This window comes from Magallana gigas, chromosome 10, assembly GCF_963853765.1.
Source record: "Magallana gigas chromosome 10, xbMagGiga1.1, whole genome shotgun sequence".
NCBI lineage: Eukaryota > Metazoa > Mollusca > Bivalvia > Ostreida > Ostreidae > Magallana > Magallana gigas.
This window is the reverse complement of record NC_088862.1, coordinates 23,180,152-23,194,102: the sequence shown is the minus strand read 5'-3', so window position 1 is coordinate 23,194,102 and position 13,951 is coordinate 23,180,152. Positions and strand designations below refer to the sequence as shown.

Genomic DNA, 13,951 nt, shown 5'->3' with positions numbered 1-13,951 from the left:
GCCCGTTTTAACATTAATTTCAATGTAACCATGACCTGTGTTAGGATCGAATAATTGTTTACAGTGACATTGGATCTATTAGGATCCAATAATTGTTTACAGTGACATAGGATCTATTAGGATCCAATAATTGTTTACAGCATCTCATACATTGATCATGTGACACAGTATTCTACATATTTCACTTCAAGAGAAAGTGATATACTAATACATTGTATTTTCATTGGGAGTTGAAAGTGGGGAAAAGGAATTGGGGGGGGGGGGTGACGAGGCCTATGTCTATTTTTTAATACTATGTTTGATTTCTCCTCCCCCCCCCCCCCCCAATCTAGATCAATGCACTTTTTATTTTATGTCAGTGGACTTTCCTCCTCAGCAGATTTAAAGAAACATGCAGTTTTGTAACGTTAAATATCACGAGACTCTGAAAATTATCAAATTATAAATCAGCAGTTTCTCTAGTAGTTTAACTATGTCTTACCAGAGACATAAATAACAATTTATTATGTTATGTTATTTATATCTCTGGTCTTATTTATTAACTAACGGTAAAAGCATAACAATTACAGCAATATTATAGCTTTTTGGAGATAAAAAGAAATTCTGTCATTGAAATATAAGGAGCTATATCAATGAAACTCTTCAGGTATTTCACCGTATTGAATAACAGTTTAATTAAGGTGCAAAACTTGTTTGTGTGTTTGGTCAAAGAGCTCTCTCTCTCTCTCTCTCTCTCTCTCTCTCTCTGAATGTTTGTTTTCTGTTGAGAACAAATATAGAGAGAGGCATACAAAAACTATTCAGTTATATTTGAAATCTTCTTTACTTCTCCAATCCGGAATTAAACCGTATCGCTTACGGTTTAAACTTTATGAATGATGTACTAAAATTACCTTCCTTTAAAAAGAGTAAATTTGTTTGCCCGACCAAGGCCGGTTAGCCGTTATAGGTATCACACCGGTAATCGGCCAATCAAAATGAACTTAGTCAATTGTAGTTCCATATATACTTCAGAATTATTTTTTTCCTTGACTGAATTTTTACATTTTCCTTTACTCAGTTTTAAAAATTTTTGTACCACTGAGTAGGATATTTCATGTATTTTGTTAGGTGATGATTTTTTTTCACAGGGACTACTTCTTTCATGGCACATGCAGCAGCTTCCTGGGGAGTGTGCAGTCTGTTTACATACAAATGGAAAACACGTGGTTTTGAGGGTAGACCTGTTTGGAGCTAGATATTTTGAGAAAATGCAGTATCGCTTGCCCTTTTTATGGTGTTAGCTGATGAGATAGGTAACAAATAACATTTCCTCCGAATATTTTGTCATGAAAAATACAAACTGATTTTTAAGAATTTTTTCCCCTCTATAGTGTTATATAGTGAAAACAATTACCGGTGTGATACCTTGAAGGGCTGTGTGTCAAATTGAAAAAATGCATGCAGGTGCCAGTTTTCAGTATTTTATGTCAAATCTTGTTAACATAAATTAGTTTCTGTAGTCTGAAGATAGAAAAATGCTTTTAAAATTTTGTAAGGAAAAAAATATGAAAAAGGATGATTTTTGGTGTGGAAAACATGTAATTTTTAATATATAATAATAAAAACCTTTAAAAATGGGTGATATGAAGTCACTGGAGCTTAGAATATTGGTTTCTGTGTTCTAGATGCTGTAAAAGTGTGCAGATCAGTTGTCGCAGTCATATATGATGCCCTCAGACTTTGTCGTAAGAGCACGCAGCGACTAGTTTTTCATCGAATGACCAATTTTGAGTTTACGTGCAAGTCTCAGAATTAAGCGACAAGTGCGAAACATTGCGAAGAAGAACATGAACAGTCTATCGAAGGATTATTTTGACAAAAACTTTAATTTCTTTGATTTCTGCTCACCTTATGTGAGATTTAATTTCATTTCCTACATAGTCATGATTCAAGGAATTAAGGGATTTGGGCAAATATGTGCTATATGTTTATGTTTATTTTACACTGAATTATCCATTTGTAATAGTTTAAGGCAAAAACATGCTTTAACACCATTTACAAGATCACACAGATGCATATTTTGTGTAGAAAAGAGGTTTCATGCATTTAGTTGAGAAGGTCATTATGAGTCAAGTATATATAATATCATCATGATTGAATCTAGGAGCTTTTCATGGTTTTCATCCTTAAAAACTGATGAATTTCAGCTTACCAGAAAGTGATTTTATGCATTATAGCCCAAAAATCAGTTTCTTCCCACATTTTAAGGGGATTTCCTTATTTACAAAATACAAATACTGATATTTATGTTTGAATGACCTAAGATATTGAAACATTAGTCATTGTTAAAATGTTTAGAAGGAGATATTACTATTTTTTATATGGTAACCTCAGCACGCCTGTCCTATTCTATGTAATGAAAATCAAAATTTGAATGAAATCATATCATGTAACATGTATGGGTACAATATAGATGCCCCACCCATATCCACAACTATGGGGGTTGGTATGATTCTTGTTTTAGTATTGTGATATGGCATGCACTTATGTGATTTCTCTTGTAAATATGCATCAGAAATGCATTGCTTTATTGAATTACTTCATGTATATGCTTATTGCTCTTGCTGTAAATTATCTAACATGTGTCAATCATCATTGATCAGTAATTCTCTTCAAATTCTATAGGGATAGCCTGATGAGGGGTATAATTAAGTGTGTCCAATTGAAATTTCATGGCTACTTTTGCTCTACAGACAGAATGTTACATAAATCACAGAATGAAGTTGCATCCCAGTTGTTTCTTTTACATTTCTTATCATCAAAGCAAGATTTATGTTTGTCAGAGCAGATCTGAGCTCCATTACATGCTGATATCATTTGGGCTGTCCTGTGTTACCATGCTGCTTTTAGATAAAAGTGAGTATGGCAGTGTGTAGACAAGTAAACAGGCTTTACCTGATATATAAATTTACCAGATACAGATTTCATTTTTGACCTGATAATTCACAATATAGTTATGAAATGTGTGAACAATAGGGGTAAATTTCTTCTTTGTTATGCAATGATTGCATAATGAAGTGACTCTAATGGAATATTTTTATTTTGATGTAAAGAAAAATGTATATGCTCTGATTTGGTACCAAGATGATTTTGTATCTTGTTGTTTTAAGGATAAAAATTGGCTTCAGGTCATGCATGGTGTGAGGCTCCAAATGTGTTTCATCTGTGCTATTTTCTTCAGTCTGAGTAAGGGAGATAAATCCTCAATAGCTTAAGAAATATTGGGAGCTTGGGGACAGGGTTTTAGGGATTTGGTGACAGTTGATTGGGAATTCTCAGGTGCAAATTTGAAAGGGATCTGGCATCTTTAGAGTCTCTTCAAGGTATCACACCGGTAATCGGCCAATCAAAATGAACTTAGTCAATTGTAGTTCCATATATACTTCAGAATTATTTTTTTCCTTGACTGAATTTTTACATTTTCCTTTACTCAGTTTTAAAAATTTTTGTACCACTGAGTAGGATATTTCATGTATTTTGTTAGGTGATGATTTTTTTTCACAGGGACTACTTCTTTCATGGCACATGCAGCAGCTTCCTGGGGAGTGTGCAGTCTGTTTACATACAAATGGAAAACACGTGGTTTTGAGGGTAGACCTGTTTGGAGCTAGATATTTTGAGAAAATGCAGTATCGCTTGCCCTTTTTATGGTGTTAGCTGATGAGATAGGTAACAAATAACATTTCCTCCGAATATTTTGTCATGAAAAATACAAACTGATTTTTAAGAATTTTTTCCCCTCTATAGTGTTATATAGTGAAAACAATTACCGGTGTGATACCTTGTATAGTCGTTTAGATACAGCCCAAATGTAGATAACTAAGGAGTGAATACTGACAGGTATGCATTTTACAAACCAGTTAATGATGCTTAATCTAAGTTTTAAATAATAAAGTTCTAACCATTGTTTTCTTCGTCAACATTACGAAACTTGTTTTGACCGAATTTCCTCTAAATAACATATTCGTTACAGGGTACAAAGTTACTTTGGAGTAAAGAAAAATTGTTCGCAGACTAGAAGGTAATATTTTTAAAGATTTAGTTCCAAACTTATTTTCCTGGCAAGATAAAAAGACGCTTCTCTCTAGTGGAATTTACACTGTCTCATCACTCTCAAGATCAAGTTGAGGTACAATATCTGGTGCAAAAAATTTGAAATTAGCGAAAAAAAAATGGTAAATCTGCAAATGAATACATGTACATGAATTGGAACAATTTATGATTAACAACTTTTTTTGTAACCGTTCTATTACACAGATTGTTCCCTCAGTATATCCAAAACTTCTTGAGGGTCAATCTTGCAAACAATATGCTTACAGGAAAACTTGCTAACCAAAAGTTGTTGTATTTGATGTACATTAATGCAGATTTATGTAAAAAATTACATAATCCAAAAACAATTATTTTTTGCACTTTAAATTCATATCCCATTTGGGCTATTATTGGTAAAATTGTTTTTATTGACATATGTCTGTGTTGTTCAAGATTTAAATTAGATAATAAATTTTTTATTTCTAAATACTAACTTTACCAAAAGCTTTACTAATTAAATTTTATTGACCTCATTTATCTTTTCTTATAGAATTTTTTCAACATGTCTATTGATTTTGCAGATAGTGACTGTGATATTTGAAAATGGAATTAACATTGAGAACCTTACCTCGTGTTTTACATAAAACCCAGACTGTGAGTTGTCGTAGAATCAGCCTGTGTCACACACGCCTCTTTCAAAATCGTGTGAATGAAAAGTCACTAGTTGCAGCTAGATTGAGCACAAAGACAGATATTGTAGCTGAGAGGACTCTGTTCCAAATGTTGCCTGTTGTTTACTGGCAAACTAACAGACATATGGCAGGGCACAGTAAATTCTCTAACATCAAACATCGGAAAGAGGCGCAGGACAGTAAAAAGTCAGCACTGATGGGACAGTATGTCAAGCTAGCACAGTCAGCTGTAAAAAGTAAGTAGAGAGAGCTTCCTAGATTGTATTGTATATTGAAACTTCAAATACCTTTTAATTTATATTTTTAAAAATCTCTACTGAGGTAGGTGTTGGACATTCATTAACAAAAATCAATCAACCAATTTACAGCCAAAAAAAAAAAAAATAATAATTCACACACTGTATTTATATGATATGCACCTTTCAATTTTAATGGGTTTATTCATCGATTTTTTATTAATAGATAAACTAGTTTTCAAGACTGAGACTTGGGCCTTGAAAAGAATCAAAATGAATATTTCATTACTTCTTTGGCGAGAAGTATTTGTTTTTATGAAAAGCGTGTTGGAAAACTTTAAATTTTAATTTGTTTACCATGTGAGCTAAAGTTGGTTAACTGTATTATATTTACATCCACCAAGTACATGTATGATTTATATAACCTATGTAGAAACTGACAAGATTGAAATCTACACGCCCCATTTTTTGATTGGTATCAACCTTCATCAACCTTCAGCAACTTAAGAAAAATTTGATTCATGTGGGTTATGTATTTTTTCTGTAATGTCACCATCTTTGTATGAATCAATAATCAAGAAGGCATTTTATTGTTTAAATAGTTACATTTGGTGTTATTTCTATTTCAGTGGGTGGGTCTACTGATCCCAAACTTAACCCCAAGCTGGCCCAGGTTATAGAGAGTGCAAAGAAGAGCAGTCTGGGTGTTGAAACCATAAAAAAAACTACTTGAAAGAATGGTAGGCAGAACTTTGATTGAGATTTGCTGGATTTTGTTACATTCAAATTGATATACAAATTTAAAGATCATGTACATATATATTATTACCGCGGTAAATAAATAATACGATTACATTAATTAAAGGTTGTTTAATTTTCATGATCTACAAAATAAATAGATATTTTTCAATTTTACACCCTTCTTGACGTAAAACATATATTATATAATTATATACATGTTCAGTACATGTATATGATTGATAGGAGATGAACCAATCTAATTAAAATTAGATCTTTGATCCGTGCTTTTAATGGATCACTAAACAACTACTTTGTCATGTTTGTGTACCAATCTATTTACAGTGGATCAACGATCCAATTTTGATTAGACTGAATATGAACAAGTCTCCCCTTCTCAACATTATCAAAGTAAAGATTATGATTTGAATAGAACATGTTAGCTACTTTTGAACTTTATTTTATTTGAAAGAAAAATAAAGAATACAGAGATATCATGATAGAAGTTTGTGGACCAGCCAACTCCATTTTCTTGGTTATGGTAGACGCAACGAACCAAGTGAGTGCTAGGACAGAGGTGAAAGCAGCAATGAGGAAACATCCGTAAGTTTGTGTGTTGTTCAGGTAGAAATGGAAAAATTATCTGTATTAAAGTGTGTATGAGTTGTTAAAGCAGCTATGTAGAAATGTTTGTGCAAATCTGTATTAATTTAAGTCAAAGGAGATTACTAGTTCATATCTCTACATAATGATGAATTTTACTGTAGACAATCTTCGCTAGCCAAGGGTTTTCGGTCCACTCTGCTCCCCATTAATCCTTGGCAGATCTCATTACGAAATCTTGATGACAAGCTCCGCTTTATGATTGGCTGTAGCCGTGAGTAGCTGATCCAATCGCAGCATTTACAACAGTCGCTTGTCTATAAACGTTTAAAGAAACACACGTGTGATCTTTTGTAATATATTTGGTGCTTTTAACAAGTTGAGACACAAGTGCTTGAGTACATTGCCTCCCAAACGATGGTCTAACCAGATTGCTCTAAAAAACGATATAATTTACTGCATTGAACGGAGATTTACAAACTTGTCATGGCTAGCGTGATAGTATGGGATGTAAACATGGCGAAAGTAGCCTCGGAAGTTGCCTATCCCATTAGTATGTAAGTTCCTGCTAATGCTTTTAGATGTTCAATGAGCTGTATTTTATTAAATTTCTTTTGTCCGCAATATTCACGAAGATGATACCTGGTTTTATAGCATGAATGCTTTCATATATCGGCGAATTTTTCACTCCCAGTACAGGTCCTTACAAATACTACAAATAAAACATTCCTTGCTTTCTTTAGGTTATATCTTCATTCCTATTTCAGGGATAGACATTAACTTTTCAATCCACTTGCCTTAAATAAACCTGCCTACTTCATTAGATTTTGAACATTTTGTTCGAGAACCAATACATTAATTTTGTTTGTCTGGCCTACCCTAAACCGGCTCCCCACTCCTACTTTCAGAGGGGTATTTTTTTAATAGAAAAATTAGATAGGAATAAATCAACTGAGCTTCCATGAATATCAATGATTTTGTAATATAGATATATGAAGTAAGATATTGACATTTAAGGGAAAAATGGGGAAATGAATAATCGGTTCTCTCTACCATTTAAGATTATAAATCCCTTTTTTCCATTTTTTTTTGGGGGGGGGGGGGGTTGTTAAAAAACTTAAAGTACACATCTTATACAACTTACATTATTTATTATAAATGCAGATTTACTTCAAAGGAGGCATGTAGTCAACAAATTAACCATCAGATCTACATTTTATTTTAAAAAATGATTTGTTTAGCTATTAACTATTATTTAGTAAAAAAAATCATTTATTTTCACTTTAAAATTTCAATGTTTCCCCTATATCTTTACATAGAGCTCTTTTTTAAAAGGAGATTTATATAGTCTTAAAGGTCTTATGCAAGGAAATAGCCAATTAAACTGAATCAATTGTAGTTCCATATATGTAGAGAATTTCCTTTCTTTCTTCCTTTTTTGGCACCTTATTTTAGGCCTATAGTATTGATTTTGGACTAAGTGGCTAGGAGAATTATTACTTTAGTGGAATTGTCACACAAATTTCAATGGAACTATTTTTTTTAGATGCGCATGATGCAACGTACTTCCTGGATGGTGCTGAGCCTGTTTGTCAACATGTGTAACCCACGTGTACTTGGGGGTAGGTATGTTTACTTTCAATTATCTGTCTTAGAAGCCGCATAAGGCGTTATTTTTCTGATCTAAATTTTTTCTTGAAGCATTTAACTATAATTTCTCTTTCATGAATTATATGCTGAGAGTATAGTTAATTAATTTAAAACTAAATTAAAGATATATAGTAACATATAGTGAAATTAATTCCTTGTGTGAGACCTTAAGAGAAACATTTAAACTGCATTTTTTCTAATTTCAGGAATTGTCTCCCTTGTTAAAGATCAACAATCACGGATAAACAATGTGGGATGTTGTCTTGTCACCAACGGTGGAATTTGACGCCTGTATACCCATATTTCTACCAATCGTCTCAGTCCTTTTTGTTGTGTACATCAGACAGGTAAGAAAATTAAGATAATTGTTTGAAAATATTTCAATAAGATAAACAATGAGAAAAATAACATATTTACATGAGCTGAGCACCTCATAAAAGGACATGTCCAGGTTACACACTCTGATCATTCACACATTACATGTACCATACATTCAGTGCACATTATTAAAACATAGCAATCATTAAATGTAATACAAAATTCACATTACAGGTATAATATAACAAACATTTCATACATGCTAACTACACCCCCCCCACCTACCCATGATAACACCCCCCCCCCCCTTCACACTTAGCTACTTCCTGTATAACTTTGGATCTGTTAGTGACTTACTATAAGTGTCTTTAGACTTTTTCTTGAAGAGCTGATGTCTTTTAGATCATTCTGTTTTATATATTAGTAGTTTTTGTTTCATTTTAAAGTAATTTTGTCTATTTTGCTGTTGTTTTAGATGATGGACCACTCTACTACCTTTACAACAGGTGCCCCTACAGATTCACGAAGTTCCAATGTTGAATTTCCATGACCTCGATTGAGTGAGTGCACAACTTTATGTATTCTACTTTCAAAATTTCTACTACTTGTAATACATTTTGGAATGATTTTAAATGTGCCCTATTCACAGATTCAGATTTTTGTGTACAAGTGTGATATTTAATTCTAGATTAAGATTATTATTTCTCGCATTATCACCGGTGTGAGATCGGTTTGTCCGGTGTGAGACTGCAGTGTGAGATTTTTCTGTCTTACACTGTGTATTACTACGCTGTTTTAAAACGTAAACAAACGTTGTCTGCTGTAGGGAAATGCAAAATAGTGCATTGAGATTATCCATTAAGTAATTGTGTTGCATAGTTAATTACAATTTTTCATATTTTAATTGAAAAAAACTGTTGTATGCTTTCATTTAACTTGCACTATTTGAAGCACGCGGAGGGATAAACTGAAAGTAATCTTTTGAACGTCATAACAGAAAGTTGTCAAACATCATTTTTTTAAGCTAATATAATGCGAGAAAAATAATCATTCATTATATACTCGTGTGGGATAGTGAAATTCCTCCTCGGGGCCAAGATTCACGGTCTAGGACTTGGCAAAGCCTCGTCCTTGACAGTGAATCTTGCCCCCTCGGTGGAATTTCACTATCCCACACTCGTAATAATGAATGATTCCATTAGTCCCAAAGTCAGATTTATACAGTCTTTTAACAACCACATGTCTTCTTCTGTCATGCTTAATTCAAAATCACGAGGGAACACTGAAGAGTTCCACTTGTTGTTTTTCAGTCTGCGACAGGGGAAGGAATGAAGTTGGCAGGACTTTCCGCCCTGTCCTTGGTAGTAGCTGATGATGGAAAGGACAGAGTTGACATGGCTCATTTCATCAAAGGTAAGTCACTGGAGAAGTGTTTGAAGCCGTTTTCGTACTCGGTCCTGCATCTAAGCTTCAGTCCAGGGCAAATCTTCTCCGCATGGATTCTCTCATAGCTTTTGTTCTTCCAGGAAACATGTGGCTGCTGAAAAGAGCCTTAGCAGTCTGTTTTCTTTGAGAGTCAAAGAAGTGGCGCAAGTCTTTGAGGTTTTCAATCATATGCCCTTGCTTTTCAGATGCACTGAAAGCAGCGGCACTATCTCCATCACTGGTGAAATGGGAAATGACAAGTGGACGGTCATCACTTTGCAACTCACTGATGCATTCCGCAGCCGATCTCTTTTCGTCTCCAATGGTGGTCTCTGGAGGAATGGTTGCAGTGCAGTCTTCATGTCCTGGGCAGGTAACTTCCTTTCCCTTGGCTCTAAGATGGGTGCCTTTCTTGCACAGTTTATTGCCACCAAACACTGCCATAACATTCTTCTTCTTGGTAACATTTACACTTAAGGTGTATGTCACTTGTGTGGCAGCTTGAAATTGTGTTTTTCCGATCGCACTAAAGGTGGCATTGTTATACCGGGCATCTCTTTCCGCCCTTATAGGTGTATTGGCAAGTCCACATTTCTCATTAAGCTCTTGAATGCCCTGCCTTATTTTCTTCATGCTGTTTATGTTCACATTAGTGATGATTTTGCGTACTTTGTTGCAGGTCTGATGAATGTTGGTGGCTGATGCTGGTTTGATGTTTGCGCCAAGAAGCATACCACGCATACCCTCTGTTGTAAGGCTGGTACCCAAGTGACCGACAGCCATGGCAACATTAAGCTGTGTGGCTCTCTGTCCCCTTCCTGATCGACTGACTTCCTCGTACAGCTTTTCACTGTGACTGGTGTAATGGCACTTCTCACATCGAATGGAAAGGATCCATGCCAGGCCTCTCTCTTCCTTCCCATGCTGGTTCCAGTCCAGTGAACCGTCACAGTCCGGTAATTTCTGTAAGTGCTCTTTAAATGCATGGTTCCATATGTAACGGACCTGAGTGCTTGATATTGCACAAGTATATATACGCAATCCTGCACGAGAATAACCTGTGAATTTAATTATACCAAATTACAAATTTCTCGTAAATATTGCCCCTTTTGTTAAAACACAAGAATAACCTGTGTTGGGACTCGTATTTAAGTTATTACCGAGGGTAATTAAATATAAGACTTTACGTAAATTTATTCAACAAAGAAATTACAAGACGTATAACTAATCAACAATAACAAGTACACCTACAATTAATTCACTGACTATCGGGAATTACCCAAATCGAACAGTGATACTACAGCACAACCTTCGTGTGTACGTTAATTCAATAAAGGAGGGGGGGGGTGCACTAAACGAGAATGACCCGATTAGTGTACAAATAAATATTACCAAAATCAAGAAATAAGCTAGAATTACCAGACTATATCTCACTTAACTGTTAACGCAAAACTTTGCCAATTATTTTCAACAATAAATATGAATATATGTATAAATTATTCCTACTGTAACAATATTATAAAATATCGATAATTTAGAATAATAAAATTCCAAAGAACTATTAACGATTACTAATTATTTAATCGGTAAGACTTCAGAGATTAACCCTTTGTCTAACCGTAAATAAAATGAACTATGTCGTCTGTATTGAAATTAATCCAATACAAACTCCCTAAATATAAATTAATATCGTGTAAACGAGATTAACCAGTAATACAACGATGTATTATTCAAAACCCCTTATTCTACCTAAAATAATCGAAGTAGTTAAAAAACACCCTCTAACCTCAATTGCTAAACCCCAAGTCCACCGGATGGAGTGGTCTCCCCTTTTTATATACATACGGATTCCCCCCGGTGACCCACGCGCTTCCCTAGGGATCACCGGCAGTCACTGGCAATAACATAGACTAATGTATAGAATATGATTCAACAATTAAATTAGGTGATTTACACAACACATGACAAGTAAAATTATAGCAACCTAGTGCACCAGTTATGATTTGCATCGGGCGTGATATACTGAAATTCCATAACACTAATGGCGGTATGACCGTATGTAAAAACGAAAAGTACATGCTTGGAAAAATCATGAAAACATTTAGAGTGGAGTTTGCCAACGAAAATAAAAGACCTGGAAGATTGAAATACAATCAAATAATCACGTTCATCTGATGCAGTAAGTAATAATAGTACAGATTATGACATCTCGCTGTGAAATGCAAATGGTAAATAAGGGGGACATGTCAAAAGTGTAGTACATGCGTGTGCAATATCAAAATACAATTCTATATCGTGTCACAATCGTCACAGATAGTTTAGCAGTTTTCTCTTGATGGAGTACTTTGTAAAGTCTGGAATTGGGGTTCAGTGACTCTGCATTCATGTAGGAGTCTACCGGCTGCACTTCACTCTGCCTGGGTTGCAAAATCTTCATTTAACTGCTTCTACGCTAAGCATCGCTTACTGTGAATATTCCATCCTTCTGCTGCTGTACGACGTCCTGAAACTCTTCTTTACTCAGCCTTCTTATAGGACATAGACACTGTACTGGGCTGGTGGTCCCTGTACTTTTCTGGCCCTTGTTGTGAGGAATGGTTTCTTTTTTGTACTGATGTCGATGCAGCCACTTTGGTCCTTTCTTTGGCATGATTTCTATTGAACTGTACACTTGTAGACTTTCTAAGAATATGATGTTGTGTGTGGTGCCAATTTTTAAGTATAATTGTAAACTTTCATACTGTTTATTTATTTTAGAGCTGCCATGTCTTCTAAGAGGGACCCCATCTTTGATGACTGATGGAAAAGCTTCATCACCCCCCATTGCTTAAGAACCCCTTATCTTAATCACTAGCCATTAATCAGTGACCACCGTTATCAAAGTTCCAAGGTACATTATTGAAGACTCTTCTGGCACTATTTTTTCCAGTCTCTGTCTTTGTCTTAGAATTAAAACTAACAACTTTTTGCTGATTAATTCTAATGTTCAAGTCAACTTCCTTTTTCCTAGCTAATTAATGTCTATTAATTAGAGTTGAATTTTTTTTAAAGCACATACACATAAACTCTAACATTTCAGGTTTCATTTTATTCCAAGCTCTTTTCACAACATCTCACTAATCAAATTTTATTTAGTTTTGAAAACATGTATTGTAGATGAATTTTAACAGAAATTTACTCCAGATTTCAGCAATCTGTTAAGAAGAGTTATCTCCTACTTTTTTAATCCCTTCCCATCAAAAGTAGATTTTTATACACTAGCATATTGGAAATAGATACCTACTAGACATTTACTGCATATTTCATTAAATTTCATGAACTTTTAGTTGACTTAAAGGTCTTACGCAAGGAAATAGCCAATCAAACTGAACTTAGTCAATTGTAGTTCCATATATATATAGACAATTTCTTTTCTTTCTTCCTTTTTGGCCTATAGTATTGATTTTAGACCCAGTGGCTAGGAGAATTATTACTTTAGTGGAATTGTCACACAAATTTCAATGGAACTATTTTTTTTAGATGCGCATGATGCAACTTCTTGGATGGTGCTGAGCCTGTTTGTCAACATGTGGAACCCCCGTGTACTTGGGGGTAGGTATGTTTACTCTCAATTATCTCTCTTAGAAGCCGCATAAGGCGTTATTTATCTGATCTAAAAATTTTCTTGAAGCATTTAACTATAATTTCTCTTTCATGAATTGTATGCTGAGAGTATAGTTAATTAATTAACTGAATTAAAGTTTTATAGTAACATATAGTGAAATTAACTCCTTGTGTGAGACCTTAAGAGAAACATGTAACTTTTGTTTAAACTGCATTTTTTCTAATTTCAGGAGTTGTCTCTCTTGTTAAAGTTCAACAATGGCGCATAAACAATGTGGGATGCTGTCTTGTCACCAACGGTGAAATTTGACACCTGTATACCTGTATTTCTACCAATCGTCTCAGTCCTCTTTGTTGTGTACATCAGACAGGTAAGAAATTAAGTTAATGGAGGAAAGGAATAATGTACCTTAAAATACATTACAAACAGTGCAACTGTTTAAATCAACTTACTTATCACTCAATTTTTCAATAATCTTTTTAGATTTAAAGATTATTGATTTTGTTGATTGAATTAGTTTTACTGTATTAATTAGAATCCAAATTAGAAGTGCATGCATTTTGTATCGTCTCTTCCGATACTTTTTCATCTGCTTGCTAGAAAAATATCAT

General features: G+C 34.3%; 4 long non-coding RNA genes across 5 annotated transcripts in view; all 4 read left to right on the top strand.

Annotated features, from left to right (window-relative positions):
* The window catches only part of LOC136272158 (uncharacterized), a 61,654-nt gene that overhangs the window by 18,795 nt on the left and 28,908 nt on the right, over positions 1-13,951 (top strand). The gene's annotated exons all lie outside the window — the stretch shown is intronic.
* On the top strand, positions 892-4,177 carry LOC136272457 (uncharacterized). The gene is made up of 3 exons (XR_010710464.1): positions 892-949; positions 3,833-3,882; positions 4,016-4,177. It is a non-coding gene; the product is annotated as an uncharacterized lncRNA (long non-coding RNA).
* On the top strand, positions 4,677-8,325 carry LOC136272157 (uncharacterized). 2 transcript variants are annotated; one of them, XR_010710104.1, is made up of 5 exons: positions 4,677-5,002; positions 5,632-5,742; positions 6,213-6,343; positions 7,890-7,965; positions 8,200-8,325. It is a non-coding gene; the product is annotated as an uncharacterized lncRNA (long non-coding RNA). The 2 variants fall into 2 exon arrangements; XR_010710105.1 differs by having other exon boundaries at positions 7,890-7,969.
* Positions 10,000-13,332, top strand: LOC136269738 (uncharacterized). The gene is made up of 4 exons (XR_010710108.1): positions 10,000-10,109; positions 10,416-10,701; positions 12,494-12,626; positions 13,256-13,332. It is a non-coding gene; the product is annotated as an uncharacterized lncRNA (long non-coding RNA).